We start from the raw sequence: 15,091 nt of genomic DNA on the forward strand, positions 1-15,091 counted from the left end.
AGCTGTAGCAGAGGGAAGGCTGTTTCCAACTGAAAACTTGATTATAAAAACGATGCTATAGTGGGAAGCAGCTCTGCTGCTGGAGATGGGACATGCAGCTCCCTCCATGCTGTTTTCCCTTTAAAGTGAAGCTGCTCCCTTGCCCAGAGTTGTAGGAATACTGTGTTCACCTGCTCCCCCTGCCCCTGAGCTGTGGAGAGTTCCACAGCTGGGCAAAGGCTTCCACAGCTGAGAGGGGACACAGCCAGCAGGGATGGGAAGGGCTGGGAAACTCTCCTGTCATCTGCTTTGTGTTGCTCTGCCCTGGGGTGTGGGAGGGAGAGCCGATGACAGGTCAGGCCTTTCACCTGGCTCCTGCTCACTCCTTCCTGCAGGCCATGTGGAACCTCAGCTCCTGCATTTGTGTGCCCTTGGGAGAGGCAGATTTCCTTTGCAGACCTCTCCTGGCCACAGCACATCAGTAAGTCGTTCCACAGCTGCCCAGCTCAGTTCCCCCACGCAGGGAATTCTGCAGGATCAGTTAGCTGGTGCCTATCTCTCACCCCTCCCAAAGGGATGCTGAGCCTGAGGTCTATGCATTACCTGTAAAAGAGATCAAAGAAAAGTCCTGGTTACAAAATTAGATTCCTGGTTAGTGGTTTCTGGCCTTTCCCATTTCTGGGACTGCCATTCATTTCTGTTTGTGATTTTGAGCAAGTCGGGACAATTTTGGCAGGTTTGGTGTCAGGAGTTTCTAATCTGGAGTTGTCTGCAAAAAAAGGAGGATCTGGGTGTAATTTTGTCTTTCCATGACTGAAAGCTTCTGTAAGTCCCAGAAAGGCTTTTCCAATGTTAAACAACATTTTGTGGCTTCTATCCTGAAGCATATTTAAAAGGCTTGGTTTTCTTAAGGTGGATAATAAGGTGAAAATTGACTCCTATTATAATTTCTCAAGTCTAGCCCTCCTCCCTCCCAGTTAACAGCAGAACAGTCCCCACTGCTCCTGAGCATTAAATTGAACTGCTTAGACTTGTTAAAAACTCCAAGTTTAGCTTCCTGCTTAAACTGTAATTTTAGATCCTCAGTGGGTGTAAATAGACACATATACACAAAGCAGCTCTGCTGAGTGACATTCCCTGGGAATAAGGCTCAAACATTTCATTGTTTCTCTTCACCTCTGGTGCTTTTCTCGAGCACAGACACACACACTGGTACAGACTGGGACACTGGGAAGGGTTTTGGGACTTAACCTCCTGCAAAACCTATAGTTTTCCTTCTACTGTGGAAGTTGATCTCTAGGTTTATTTGTTAATCGAAATATGAAATAAAATGGCCATAGTGAGAACTTTGTGCAGACATGACAATTTTTACATGACAATTTGAAAGAATACAAGTCTACAAATTAGTGTGGTGACCCAGCAGAAACACTGGGAGTTTGTCATTCCTTCTCCATGACTTTTATGTGTATATACAGTGTTTGGAGGAGGAGGCTTTTCCTCAGTAGGTTGGGTTTTTTTCTGGTTTTTTTGTTTGGTTTTGGGCTTTTTTAAGAGAAGGATTATTATAACCAGCAAATGTTTTGGAGTTAAAGCAGAAATCATCTCCGATAAGCCTGTCTGGAATGACTCAGCTCAGTGTTGAGGATGTGTAGTGCAAAGCTGTGGATATAGATGGGTTTTTCAGCCATTTCCCAAGGGATAACTGCTTCCCACACGGCCCTGGGGGTCCTTGCTCACAGCTGGCATCCCTCCACCCTGGACAAGGGCCATGCTGAGCCCCTGGGGATGGGTGGGAGACACTGGAGTGAGTTAATCCATGTACACACTCACGTGTCAGTGCACATGGACATACCCACTTCAGCTGAGCAGATCTGGTTTTCTCACGGAGCAAGGGAAGGGTGTAGGATGTGGGATCAGCCATCTCAGGATCAGCAGGGCATGTTGGCTCCATGTTCATGGGGCATCCTGAGAGCTGATTCCCTGCTTAGCTCCTGCAGAAGGGTTGGGCATTGCTTGTCATACATTGTCATAGAATCCCAGAGTGGTCTGGGGTGGAAGGGACATTAAAACTCCTATCTGTCATGGGCAGGGACTCCTTCCACTGTCCCAGGTTGCTCTAACCTGGCCTGGACACTTCCAGGGATGGGGCAGCCACAGCTTCTCTGGGCAACCTGTGTCAGGGCCTCACCCTTCTCACAGAGAAGAATTCCTTCCCAATATCCCATCTAACCCTGCCCTCTGGCAATTTGAAGCCATTGCCCCTTGTCCTGTCACTCCAGGCCCTTGTAAATTGTATCTCTCCATGTTTCTTGTCAGCTCTTTCAGGCACTGGAAGGCCACAATTAAGACACCCTGAATAGTTCTCTTTTCCAGGCTGAACAATCCAATTCTCCCAGCCTTTCCTCACAGAAGAGCAGCTCCATCCTCTGATCATCTCCACGGCCTCCTCTGGACTGGCTCCAACAGGGTCCATGTCCTTCCTGTGCTGGGGACCCCAGGCCTTTGCCTTGTCCCCCTTTTTCAGCAACTCTTGTGCAGCACCCACTCACTGCAGCCGATACGTTCACAAAGCAGCTGGTCAGAAATGTTTGGTCAAGGCTTTGCTTTTCTCCTCCCCCATGAAAACTGGCTTTTAGACAAACTTCTTCCCTTGGAGAAATTTTCTTTTGCATGGACATTCCTGGAGGAGGAGGGGATACCCAGAAAGCTGAATTGTCTGTGGAGGATACAAACATCTGATGGTGCTTAAACGGAGGGAAATGACCCCAAACACATCCATTTTCACTGGATTTGAGTGCCTGAGTGTGTTTTCTCACGGCAATACTGTATGATTAACCTTAAGTGGTTTCCATGACTGATAAGTCCTTTCCTAAGGGGCTGCTCTGCACTGGCTGCTCAGGGCATGAATTCCCAGTGTTGTCATCCCTGCCCCTTCCCGACCCTTAAATCCCTCTTGGAGCAGAGTCCAAGGGGATTGTCCACATCAGGCTGGATTTATAGGAAGCAAGCAAGAAAGGAGGGGGGATATTTTCACATTCCTTTGAAACATACGTTTGGAAAATTTCCCTAGGAAAGAAAAGTGCTTACGCAGCTTTAGTTACTGTACATGTGCTTTGGATTGTGTGAAACCCTATCTGCTTTTCTTCAGCAGAGTCCTGATCCTCACAGGAGAGAGGCAGATCCAGCACTGGTGACTTGCTGCAGAGCTCCTTCCAGATTCCACGGGCAAGGAATGCCCCCACCAGCTGCATCTGTCAGCCCAAGTAGGTGGGAGGAAGAGGAGGAGATGTTCCTTCTCGGGCTCAGGCCCAAAGAACTTCTCAAAGCAAAATATCTGAGATATAAAGACTTTGCCAAGAAAGATGGATGTGGATTCAAAATGCCTCAGATATTTTATCAGGAGATTCTGAAGGGTTTCCCTACGCCACATCTTGATGCTGCTCATGCAGCTGGATAATCCCTGTCTGGGGCAGAGCATGCTTGAGATGAAAACCCAGGACAAAGTCCCCTAATATCTCACATGTACCAGAGGGCAGTGAAGGACTGATGAAGCAGAGCTTGGTCTGATTAGTCTCAAGTCCCCAGTTCAGCTTTGTGCTATGTGTTGAAGATCTCACCTCCTGTCCAGAAATTCCTGGGGCTAAATGCTCATGCAGCTTCCCTTGCCTTTCCTGGGAATGAGGGGATTCCCTCCTCCTCTGTGCATGTGTGTGTCTCCAAAAAATCCAGGGAAAGAAAGGGTTGCAGCCATGTGTGGGGGGAGACACACTGGAGAAACCAGCAAAAACGACATCTATTTGTTGCTCCTGACAGGATCCAAGGGTGAAGGCACCTGGGAGAGGACAAAAAGCCCTTGCTGCTGTAATGGAAATGCAGGCAGCTTCCAGGAGATGACTGGGCTGATGCTGGTTTCCACTACTGCTGCCCATGGAAATGTGTGTCCCCACAGGGGCTCAGCATGTATGTGAGAAGGTGGAGGAGGAGACAGCTCCCTGAGAAGGGGAGAGGCAGGGGGAGCACTGGGAATGTGAATATCACAAAAACAAATCTGTTCATAATTACAGCCCGGCAGTATCACTGGCAGTTGCTGCTTTTGGGGCTGAACCCCCACCCTAAACAGACATCTCAGCTCCCCTAGACTCATCTTGGGTGAAAATTGGGCAGGATCTGGTAGAACAGCAACTCGGGGGCAGCTTCCAGTCTCCTGAGTCAGCATTTTGAAAGCCAGACATGCTGAGTTACCCCCCTTTCCCCCCAGGCCTGTGTGTATATAGACAGCTATAAAACACACACACAGCTCTGTGTTAGTACACACGCTCCTGCCTCTGGGAAATGTCAGCCAGGATATTATTCAAAGATTGCTCAGCCTGCTTCAAATGCTGCTAGGCTTCAGAAATTACACCCCACTCCAGGAATGGGCAAGAGCTGACACAAGGCAGCAACAACCAAAAGTTTCCCAGCTGTTGTGTCTGGCCTTTTGAAAACAGGAATTTCTTGGTACAGAGCCTGAAACCTTACTCTTTCCATTCGGCATTGCTGGAGGGAGGGCACTGAAAGGATGTATGAGAAAGGATTTGTTGTCAGCAAGGTGCTTGTAACAACAACATTTATTGTTTGTAAAGACCTGAGTACAGACAGGCATTAGGAGGATGGGGGTAACCATGGCTTGGTCTGTTTTTCTTCCCAAGCCTGTCTGCACAGAGATCCACTTGCAAGGAAGACATTATGCTCCAGAGTCCAATGGCCCTACAACAGCAGGGGAGACATCTCAGAGCTCTTGGTGGGTTAATCGAGTTGACTGCAGTCAGGGCTGAAGAAACACAGTCCAGAACAGGATGATCTCAGGAGAGCCCCACAGGACAGCCAGGTAATGATGTTCTGCTTGGCCTGGTTTACCTGAGTTTTCTCTGGGGACATCAGTTCTCAAAGGCTGATGGAACAAACCCTGCAGAGGAATGCAGGAATTGTCTGTGATTCCCTTAGCTGCTGTCAGAGTATGTGTAAATTATTCTTAGAAATTCAGGACAAGAATGGGGAGCAGGTTCACCAAGATGTGGAGGAGTGGAAACTGTTCTGTTTTAAGTGCCTGATGAAGAATTCCCATGAAAGTATCCCTGGCCAGGGCCACAGGAACTGTCTGGAGCAGGGGGTTGCAACTAGATGACCTTTAAGGTCTCTTCCAACCCAAGCCATTCTCTGATTCTATGAAGAAGCTTTAAAACACTCCACTGAGCTCCACTCTGCCTTCCACAGGTCTTTGATACATGATTTGATGAACTGAAGCTTCAAGTGAAACACTCAAAAGCCCAAGATGCACTTGCAGGGGCTGATTCCATGATATATTTCACTTTCAGAACCTAGAAGACCACAGCTTTTAAACCAGCATGTTTCCTCAAGCTTATATCATTGCTGCAGCTATTCCTGGGGCAGTCATAGCCCTCTGGCCTGGAAATTTTCCCCTCATGGTCTGTGACGTTGTCTCTAGCTCAAAGGTTGTTGGCAATGTGTCTTCTGTGGCATGGAGGATGTTAAACATCTGAGAAAAGCAAATCTGTGGGAGCTCTGAGCTTCCCTCCTGCCTGCCTCCCCCCAGACCATCCACATCTTCCCTCCATCTGACAGCACAAACTACTTCAGTGCAGACTTCTATTGTTCTCAGAGTGCTTTGATGGTAGAAACCAAACTTTGTGCTTGCAGTGCTCATCGGGTACTCTGCAAACTCGGATTTATAGCTGTATCCTACATTTATTATGCCACTGAAGTCAGATCCTTTCAGTCAGAGCTCTGTACATAAGGCTGGATATTGGGATCTGGGCATTGTGATGAAATTTTGAATAATCAGAATCTCAAACAGTTGGAAATCACAGTGTCATTTGTTCTACCAACTGTTACTTTTAAAGGTTTCTTTCAGTATATACATGTGCAAAGAAAGATCTGGTGCAAGACACTAAGACTTAGTGAACATTTCAATATAAGTGTGAAAAGTGGCCTAGATGGAAATTTGGAAAGGACAAGTCATGATGTCTCATGGCTTTAACAATGATCAGTTTGATTTTTTAGTAACAAATGCTACAAACACAAAATACTGAAAGAGTGAGTTGAGAAGTGCCTGGTGCTTATTTTGGCTCTGAGAAATGTGGGTATTTTGAGGAGCAAAGCACCTTCAGCTCCTGTTGATTCCAGCAGAAGGACACTGCTTCCAGGATGCTTCCAGAACGATGGAAACGGTTAAATGCGAACCATTCATCACGTAAGTCAGCACCAAGTAAATGATCTCATATTTATTTATGTCCCCAGCCAAATTTGTACTCATTTCCTCTGTGAAAAGCAATAAATTGCCTCAGCTAGAAGCTGCAGCATCCAGTTTTAAGCAACATGATACCCACAATCCCCACGGTGTTGCTTGTAGTCTAAAGAGGTCATGACTTGTGCAGCAGAGGGGACAGGGAGCACCACCATGGTGGCCTCTGCACCCCCCTTTTCAGCTCCACCTTTTCCCAGTGGCCAGTGGAGGCCCAGGACCACCAGGCTCTGCCTCCTCACATGTCTCAGGAGCCCATGTTTGTCTGTGCCAAGTTTCTCAAGCTGTCAAACCCTGTGAGTGTCTCCCTTCAGCTTTGCTCTTACGGAGGCCTGGGGTCATAGTTACATCAGTGAGGTTAACCTGTAAGTGAAATATAAACATCTAATCCAGAAATAGCAGTAAAATTTAAGCATTTGGCTCAAGACATTAGCAAATCCATGGAACTAATACAGTGCCTTTAATCAAGGCTTACAATCAACTCCATGTTTCCATGACTTTGTTTCTGCCCATTAGTAATGCATACCTATAGCATGTGTACAGTGCCCAATACTGATTTCTTCTTTAGCCATCCAAGGATTTGTCATGGAGCTGGGAAGGAAGATTCACTCCATATCCAATTCTAAGAGCAGTTGTTTTGTATTTTCAGGTTAATCAGAACTTCCAGTGACTGCTAGGCCTGTGTAACAGGAGACACGGTAAAATCATAATTATATTTATATTCCCTGATGTTTCATTGAAATTAACTCTCTTTCTTTTCCAGTCTAAGTAACAGTACTACATTACTTTTCTGATGCAGTCCTGTGGTTTCTAAGCTGAGGCCCACAAAACCCTGCAGGCTGACTGTCCCAGAGGTGGTCCCTGGGTTACCCCAGGCTGCAGATTCAAAGTGCCCCTCATGAGCTGATAGGAAGGTTTCTGTCCCTCTGCCACACGGCTTGGCATGTTAGATGTGTACCCTGGCACGTGACAAACCCTGTTGCTGCTTAATAGTTCCACACACACCAAAATTAAAGCTGTTTGGCAACAGCTTACCCAGTGTATTCTTGTCCTCAAAGGGATATGGCTTTGTCAGTGTTTTGCAAAGAATTAACCCTATGGCTCTGGAGAAAGAAGTATTTGATTGGTTCAGAAAGAGCTAAAACCTGTTCCCATAGCAATCAAAGGAGGTTTGGCCATTGTTTTATGAAGTTGGAAGAGACTCAGAGCATCGTGTGATGGCTGCTTTGGGTTATGGGACTTATGATTATGGTTTCTCCTGCTGTTTTTGGAGTTGCAGCTTGCTCCAGGTGCATAGCATTCGAAATGTTGTGGCTTTGGGGTGTGAAATAGAGACAGACTGGGGAAATGGAGTGGGATGGGATGGGATGGGATGGGATGGGATGGGACAGAGACTCCAGATGCAATTCCAGCCCATGGGGTGGAAGGGATGTGTCATACCTCTCATTTCTCTCATTTTAGAGCTAATCTGAAATTCTGGAAATATCTTTTCTCTATAAAATGACTTGTACTTTCTACAGAAATGCTTTATGGTGGTACCAGTGATGGTTTTGTTGGTGCCACCCCAACTGAGAGCCCTGAGACAAACATTCTTCCCTGTAGAGCTGCAAGTATGGCAGGAGAGCAATTCTGTGGTAACAACATCCATTTCTTACAAGGAAGGAGTTGTCACAGAATGCTTGCAGGAGCAGAGCCTGTGTATGTGTTCACTCATTGGTACAAATCTCTTCTGTACACCTTTTAGACACGTGTCCATTCATGTGTTTCACCAGAAATACTCAAGTACCACTTTCCAATACTGTGAAAGCCCAAAGGATGTTGTAACAAACCATCCTGGCTGGAACTGGCTGGTTTGGGGAGCTGACATTATGAAATTTTTAAGACTATTCCCATTCCCTATACAAATCAGAGTTGTCTGTATGTAAAGTGAATATGGGAGAATAATTCATGAAACAAAGGACAGAAATTTGCCCTATTCCTGGAAGTGTTCAAGACTAATTTGGACAGGGCTTGGAGCAACCTGGTCCAGTGGGAGGTGTCCCTGTGCATGGCAGGGCTTGGAATGAGATGAGCTTTAAGGTCCCTTCCCACACAAACCATTCTGGGTTTCTATGAGGAATGAAAACCTGGAATTCTCCCTAAGTCAGCAGCTCTATCAAAACCTGCTTTCCCTGGAGCCCTGTGGTGGAGGAGAGGTGTGAGATTCAGTGTGCAAACAGCAGGAGAAGGTATCTTATCTCCAGATGTGTGGGGAGCTTGCTGAAAGGGCTGAACCTGGGTCTCCCAAGCTCCAGGATCTGACTCAAATCACCAGACAACTCCTGCTCTCTTCCTGTACTGCCGCTGATCCGGAAAAAGCCATGGCCATAATCTGGTGCTAAATCTCTTCAGATCAAATAGCTTTGCTCTTAACAAAATAATCCTATAGAATGACTTGGCTCTCAGCTGAGGCGAGAGGAAGATCTGAGCAGTGTATTTCAGTCAGGGCACAGCACCAGGAAATTAAGCTTTATTATGTGTGCTCTGGCAGAGGAGTGCACACGGAAGTGATGTTTATGGCATGTGCACCACCGTTCTGTCTCTCAATTCTTATTCCTTTGCCCGTCACAGGATGGCTGGAGAGTTTTATTAGGGAGAATGAGGGTGATTTCTTACTGTTGAACAAAAAAAAAGCTGGCTGTGAAGTTTTCCTCCTTTCTGTTTTTAAGCTGCCAGATGAGCTCCCTGCTCTCCCCTGCCCATCTCTGTTCACCTCTGGAGCAAGAGGGGCCTGAGCCAGAGGTATCAAGGGGAAGTTCATTACCAAAAGATGAACCCCTGGCACCCCTAGCACCCCTGGCACCCCTGGTACCCCTGGCACCCACTTTCCTCTGCTGCTGCCAGGCATGAGGCCAGAGCCACACCATGCCTCCCATTTGGAGCTCAGATCTGTGCACCACCACTGCTGTCCAGACCACAGAGAAAGGGACAGCAGAGCCCCTTGGAGACCAGCTTGTGTTACACATGTTAATAACATTATGGATTACCCATCTGGCTTTTAAAAAATTACATTATTGTGTTTTCCCCCAGCTTTAGGAACGCGGTAGTGATAACGTCTGAAGCCGTGGCTTCAGTTCCTTTCTAATTTAAAGATTAGATACCAGACGATAAGTCAAGATATTTGGTGTCTGGCCTTTAGCTGTACTGTAAATCTTTTTCCATTTCCCCTGGCCAAATCTGGAAAATAAAGTTGGAGTCGTGACCCAAAGCAAAATCCCCAACTGCTGTCAAGTTGCTGGAATATTTCTTTGCCTCAGGGAAACTGTTACATCGGTGATTTCCCAAATTTTATTTCATGGTATCATAACACTGATAATCAGAGGATCTGTCTCTAAGGATGTGTTCCCCAGAAATACTTGTGATTTTCAGCTGTTAGCAGTAATGTTTAGAGAACCCTCAGTTACATTGAATCAGTGTTTGTGATGTAAATTGCTGAGCATGGCCAAAAGGAGGTGCAGAAAGGGCAGACTGGTATTTTACAGATAAAAATTATTTCTGAGAGGCTTTTCAGGAGAAAATGAGGAGAAGCTTTGAATGTGTGAAGTTCCCAGCTAGAAACATCCGTATTTCAGACATAGTGCAGGTATCCAATAAAGCAAAATGCACCTCTCCTTAACTGTAGAGCTGCAAATGACACATTTTTAATTGGAGCCCCAGGAAAAAGGAGTTTGTGGTTCATTCCCACTCATTAAACACTTCTCAGCCTCTGTGTGAGCTTGAACTAGCAGTTCATTCAGCATATTAATGCTAAGCATTGTTGAAGCCACCAGGTTTAATTCCAATGGATTTCTGTATTAATTTTAAAGGATCTCTCTGTTCCTAAATGCACAGTTGTTTAAAATTTCCGGAAAAGGTTTGTCTAGGTTTGTTCAGAACTGGACCCTTGCTCACTCACAAGGTTCATGAACGTTCACAACTCTCTAGGTGAACTTAGCCTGACTTTCCTACGTAAAACCAAATCCCAGTCTGAATCAGTCTCATTTGGTTTCATGTTTCACTACAGACATTTTTGAACAGCTCAAATTTTAAACACTCAAACATGGGACAGATGCAGAGTTCCCATAAACACAGGAACAGCCATGACTGTAGTTGTGCATCCCATTTGTTGTGTCTGATGCTGAAATGTGTTTTCCTGTCGCAAAATCCTGGAGTAACTGTGATGTGAGTTAGCAGCAAAGCAGAAAGAGAAGGGGAGTGTTTATTGCTCATATGTTAAAATAATTCCACCAAAGTTTGATTCACTCCAAACCTCTGTTTGGTCTAAGGCATTGCAAGTTTGCAGAAGTACCAGGATGTTCAGGGGGGCAGCTCAGTTTGTTCTGAAATGACCACAAAAGGGCAAAGACATTGTCTAGAAATATACACTATAATGCAGAGTATAGCAAGCCCGCCAAAAAGTCTGAACTAGACAATTCTCTCATGCTGTTTCCTCGTAAGAGCCCAAAGAGGTGGTGCTTTCTGTCCAGCAGCAGGAGCCAACCCACAGAGGAGGATGCTCAAAGGGGAAATAGATCAAAGGAGGGCTCTGCAGGCTGTGCTGCTGCAGGTCCTGTCCCTTGAAGTGAAAAGCAGAGGAAGGGAGGACAAATGGGGTCTGTGACAAATGATGTGATGGCAGCATCAGTCACAGTGGAATTTCAGCCTGGCCCTGTGGTCAGCAGGGCTGGGAGTGCTGCTCTGGCAAAGGCTACACTTGCTTTAGCTTATACACCAATTTATGATCAGCTCTTTGGGCTGAGGCTGATTTTTCTAGGAGTTAACCTGGCAGCAGTTCTTTCACCTTGTGTCTAGTTCAAGAGTTGTTTAACCTCTCACCCCTGCAACCTCAGTCCCAGCTTATCCCACCACGGCACAAAGTTCTCAGAGTGACCAGAGTTGTAACTCTGAAATCCAGGCTCTACAGCAAAGACAAGGGTTTGTGCACAGCTCCCAAGTCCTTGGAAAACACCTCTGGCCTGTGCCTATCCTGTCCTTGGGCTGAAAGCTGTTCGGTGGCTGGGAGAGCTGGGGGTGTTCACCTGAAGGAGAGAAGGCTCCAGGAAGACCTTTCAGCCCCTTCCAGTGTCTAAAGAGGCTCCAGGAGAACTGGAGAGGGACTTGGGACAAAGTGCTGGAGTGACAGGACAAGGGAGAATGGCTTCTCACAGCCACATGGCAGGGTTAGAGGGGATATTGGGAAGGAGTTCTTCCCTGTGAGGGTGGGGAGGCCCTGGCTCAGGTTTCCCAGAGAAGCTGTGGCTGCCCCTGGATCCCTGGAAGTGTCCAAGGCCAGGTTAGACAGGGATTGGAACAACTTGGGATAATGGAAGGTGTTCCTGCCCATGGCAGGGGATGGAATTGGATGAGCTTTAAGCTCCCTTCCAACCCAAACCATTCCATGATTCTTTGATATTTTGGGGCAGTTTCCAGCTAGATTGTGAATATGAACACCATGTGAGACAAGGGCGGTGATTTGCAGTTGAAGCAGCAGGATTGTCCTACCAAATTGATTATTACCTATCAGAAAATCTGGAATAAATGTGTCTTCTTCTTCTTCCAATTCTCTTGTGAAGTAAAATTCAATAGCTTAACTCCCCATCCTTGGGATGTGACTGCAGCCACCTTGCCTGATGTGTTATTAGCCCATGAAACCCTGATCAGACCAGAAGCTCTGCTGTGGCTTAGATAGGAAACTACAGCTCCACTTGCTGTGATGCCAAGTCTCTTGCTTAAATCAGTCTCTGTGCTGGAAGTTTGGAGTGTGGTAAATATGTCACCAGTTCCTAAAACACCTCCCGGGACCCATAGACCAGGAGCTCTGATTTCTCTGTCAGATAGGCTGGCAGAAATGTCAGAATTAGTAGGCACTTGGCTGAAACTGATAGACTGGGGAGGAGCTAGTCTGGCATTTGTAGGGAGAAATCACACTTCACAAATCTATAACAACTATTTGAAGTGTCAGACGACCCTTAGCTGAGGCTGACAGAGCCAGAAGGCTTTTTAACAAGCCCCCTCCCCAGGAGGAAAAGGCTTCTCATCAATTACAAACTTAAAATAATAGCAAACAAAGGACAGGAGGAAACGCTTAGATTTTACAGAGAAGTGTTTTGCAAACACTCAGGAGGATTATTTAGAGCTAAAGCTGATTGCAAAGAGGTGTAGAAGGATGTCCTGGTACTGGGGGTGTGTTTGGGGAAATGGCAGATGAGACTGGATTTTGTCAGATGCAAGGTAAAGCACACAGGAGAAAGTGAGCCCAGCCACAAGCACACCCAGTTATCACTGCTCGAGAGAGTTTACTGAGGATCAGCCTGTACAAACATCAGCTTAGTGTTCACCAGAGACCAAAAGGCAGGACTTATCACAGACAAATAGTGAACAGCACAGAAAACACTCTTTGTGATTACAGAAATCCCTGGGGTTGGGATTCTGTGTGCAGCCCTATTCATCTTCCTCATGAAGGGTACAGTGGAAAGCTAGAGGACGAGAACGAGTAAGGGGATGACTGCCCTTGAAGGGATATGAGAGAGGGCTTTCAGTCAGTGGAGAATATAACACCAGTACTCCTTGTCAGAGACTGCAGATGGAAGAGGATTCAGGTTTGGGAAGAGTCATTCATCCATGCTGCTGGCAGTGCCTGACCTGCTGGTGGCTGCAGGGAACAGGGCAGGGAGGCAGGGAGGGAGGGATCCCAGCAGGCTCCCCTCTTCCTGCCCTCACTCCCTATCTGTGGCTCTGGTGAACCTTGGATTTGACCTCAGAAGGACCTGGTCCTGCAATAGCTCCTGTCCTATGCTATATCTTTAGCTGCCATTGGACTCCATTCAAGTCTCTTTTCTAGCTGAAGACCTAACTGGCCTGGCCTGCTACAGCAGCACCTCCTAAAGATGATCCTCCCTTTTTCCAGCACAAATTGACCTTGGTCCTTCTTAGTCAAAGCCATTTGTGTGTTAGTGAAGTCACTTTAAGCCAAAGGGACATTTTGCTTGGAAATGCCTTTGGGAATCAGCAAGCAACCTCTGCTAAAACACAGGTGGTGAGAAGCTAAGGCACTGCTGCCTTTTTGTGCACAGCTGCAGCACAGAAGAGACTTCCCAGGAGCAGGTATAGAACCTGGACTGGTTTATAAATCAATCCACATCTTGGCTGGAATCACCTGTTCTGGTAAATTAGTTTTGGGTTCATTTAAATCTTAAATTCATTAAATCAGTCTGCTCTTCTTGTTTACAAAACAAAATCTGGGTAAGATTATCTACCCTTGTTCTCAGGGCAATAGTTTGAACTCCCAGCAGAGATCCTGGTGGGGAACTTTTCCTGAGAAATCCTAAAATCTGATGATGGATGAACCTATGCCACGAACTGAGGACAGTTGTTTGTAGAGCAGTGAGTGGAACATCTCTCGTGTTTAGTTTGACTGTGAAAGTCCAACAAGGCAAACAGTAGATCTTGAAAGGAGATCTGACCACATAGAAGAGAGGTTTTGGGCTGTAGTGGTGTGGAATCTAATGAAACACAGTACCAAGGGAGAGTGCTGTCTCCGTGCTAGGATTACAGCTATTTTTGTGGTGTGTCACCCACATCAATGTTCACAGCAGCTCAGCTGTGTCCTTACATACTTCCAAAATCTGCCACATATTCCCTGTTCACAGAGATTTTTTAGTCCTTTTAAAAGGGCAGTTTACGTTTTCCAAAGAAAAATTTCTACAAAATTTCCCCATGAACGTCCAAAGCCCTGAAATCCGAAGTTAAATGGCCAGGAGGCCTCATTTCCAGCAAGCAGGTGCTTCAAGGCTGCAGAGGAAAGACTCCCAAACAATGAGCTAAGCTGGAGCACTGAAGCTGCACAGAGAAAGGTATCCAGTGATTGTTGGAGAACAACTTTTCTTGGTCACTGCCCAGGATGATTGCATGTTAAAGTTATTGCTCTTCCCAGATATCCAGCACGCACGGTGAGTCCGTGGCCAAAATCAATTAGGGGCCATCACATCACCCCACAGAAGGCACACACACTGTCAGCCTTTCACTGAGCAGCAGAACTGCTGATTAGCTCATTGAGGGTTTAATAGGGAGAGCAATGGGTGAAGAGTTCATGACAGATTATTTATGCATCGGATTTCCTCCCGTTCACTCTGTGTGCAAATTGACCGTGACTTTCCCCAATACATTCAAAACTCGCAACTACTTGGTGACTAATTTTGGTGGCACAGCTCATTTGAGAAGGCTCCATTTGTGAAGCTGGTTTTTTAATGACTCTGAACTCTCTGCACCCGAAGATTTCAAGGGGTTCTGTATCACGATGAAGATGTTTTATGGAAGCAGAATGGTGAAATACCAGAAGGACCCAAGTGGCAAGAGCAGAACCCCTCCACTGCTTTCTTCTGAGCCCAGTGCTTTCACCCCTGAGCTGCACACCCACAGCCCAATAACAACCCCAAAGTGCCTTCCCACAGGTTTTGGGTCAAGGCTGGACCTCCTCACTCCTCTCTGTGATACCACAACCTGCTTTCATACAAATGGCTGCTGAGGTCACACATTCAGGCCCCCAGGTCTGAAAGCACTGGGGTCAAAACCTGTTTCAATCAGCAGAAACAGAGCAGAAAATTCTTTGGCCCTAGTCAGAGATGAGGGAGAGGAGAGGATGAGCTGGGCAGGAGCCCACATGTGCTTGAACAGAAAGCTCTGATGTTTCACAGACATGGAGAGGAATCCTCCGAGAGATGCAAGGCACAGCCTGGGCTGGGTGAGCTGCTCCAGCTCCTGCTTCAGAATAAAAGCTTGCCTGAGAAACCCATG

General features: G+C 46.5%; 1 long non-coding RNA gene across 3 annotated transcripts in view; it reads left to right on the forward strand.

Annotated features, from left to right (window-relative positions):
- LOC146434307 (uncharacterized) overlaps positions 1–6,178 on the forward strand; it is an 82,485-nt gene extending 76,307 nt beyond the window's left edge. Inside the window, exons 2-4 of one of the 3 annotated variants that reach the window (XR_014853256.1) lie at positions 3,128–3,242; positions 3,793–4,846; positions 5,233–6,178. This is a non-coding gene — a long non-coding RNA (uncharacterized LOC146434307). Of the gene's footprint in view, positions 1–3,127; positions 3,243–3,792 lie in introns of all 3 variants that reach the window. The other 2 variants (XR_014853255.1, XR_014853254.1) reach the window with 2 other exon arrangements.
- Positions 6,179–15,091: the final 8,913 nt, after the last annotated feature.

This window comes from Lichenostomus cassidix, chromosome 7 (genome assembly GCF_008360975.1).
Source record: "Lichenostomus cassidix isolate B80296 chromosome 7, HeHo_3.0, whole genome shotgun sequence".
NCBI lineage: Eukaryota > Metazoa > Chordata > Aves > Passeriformes > Meliphagidae > Lichenostomus > Lichenostomus cassidix.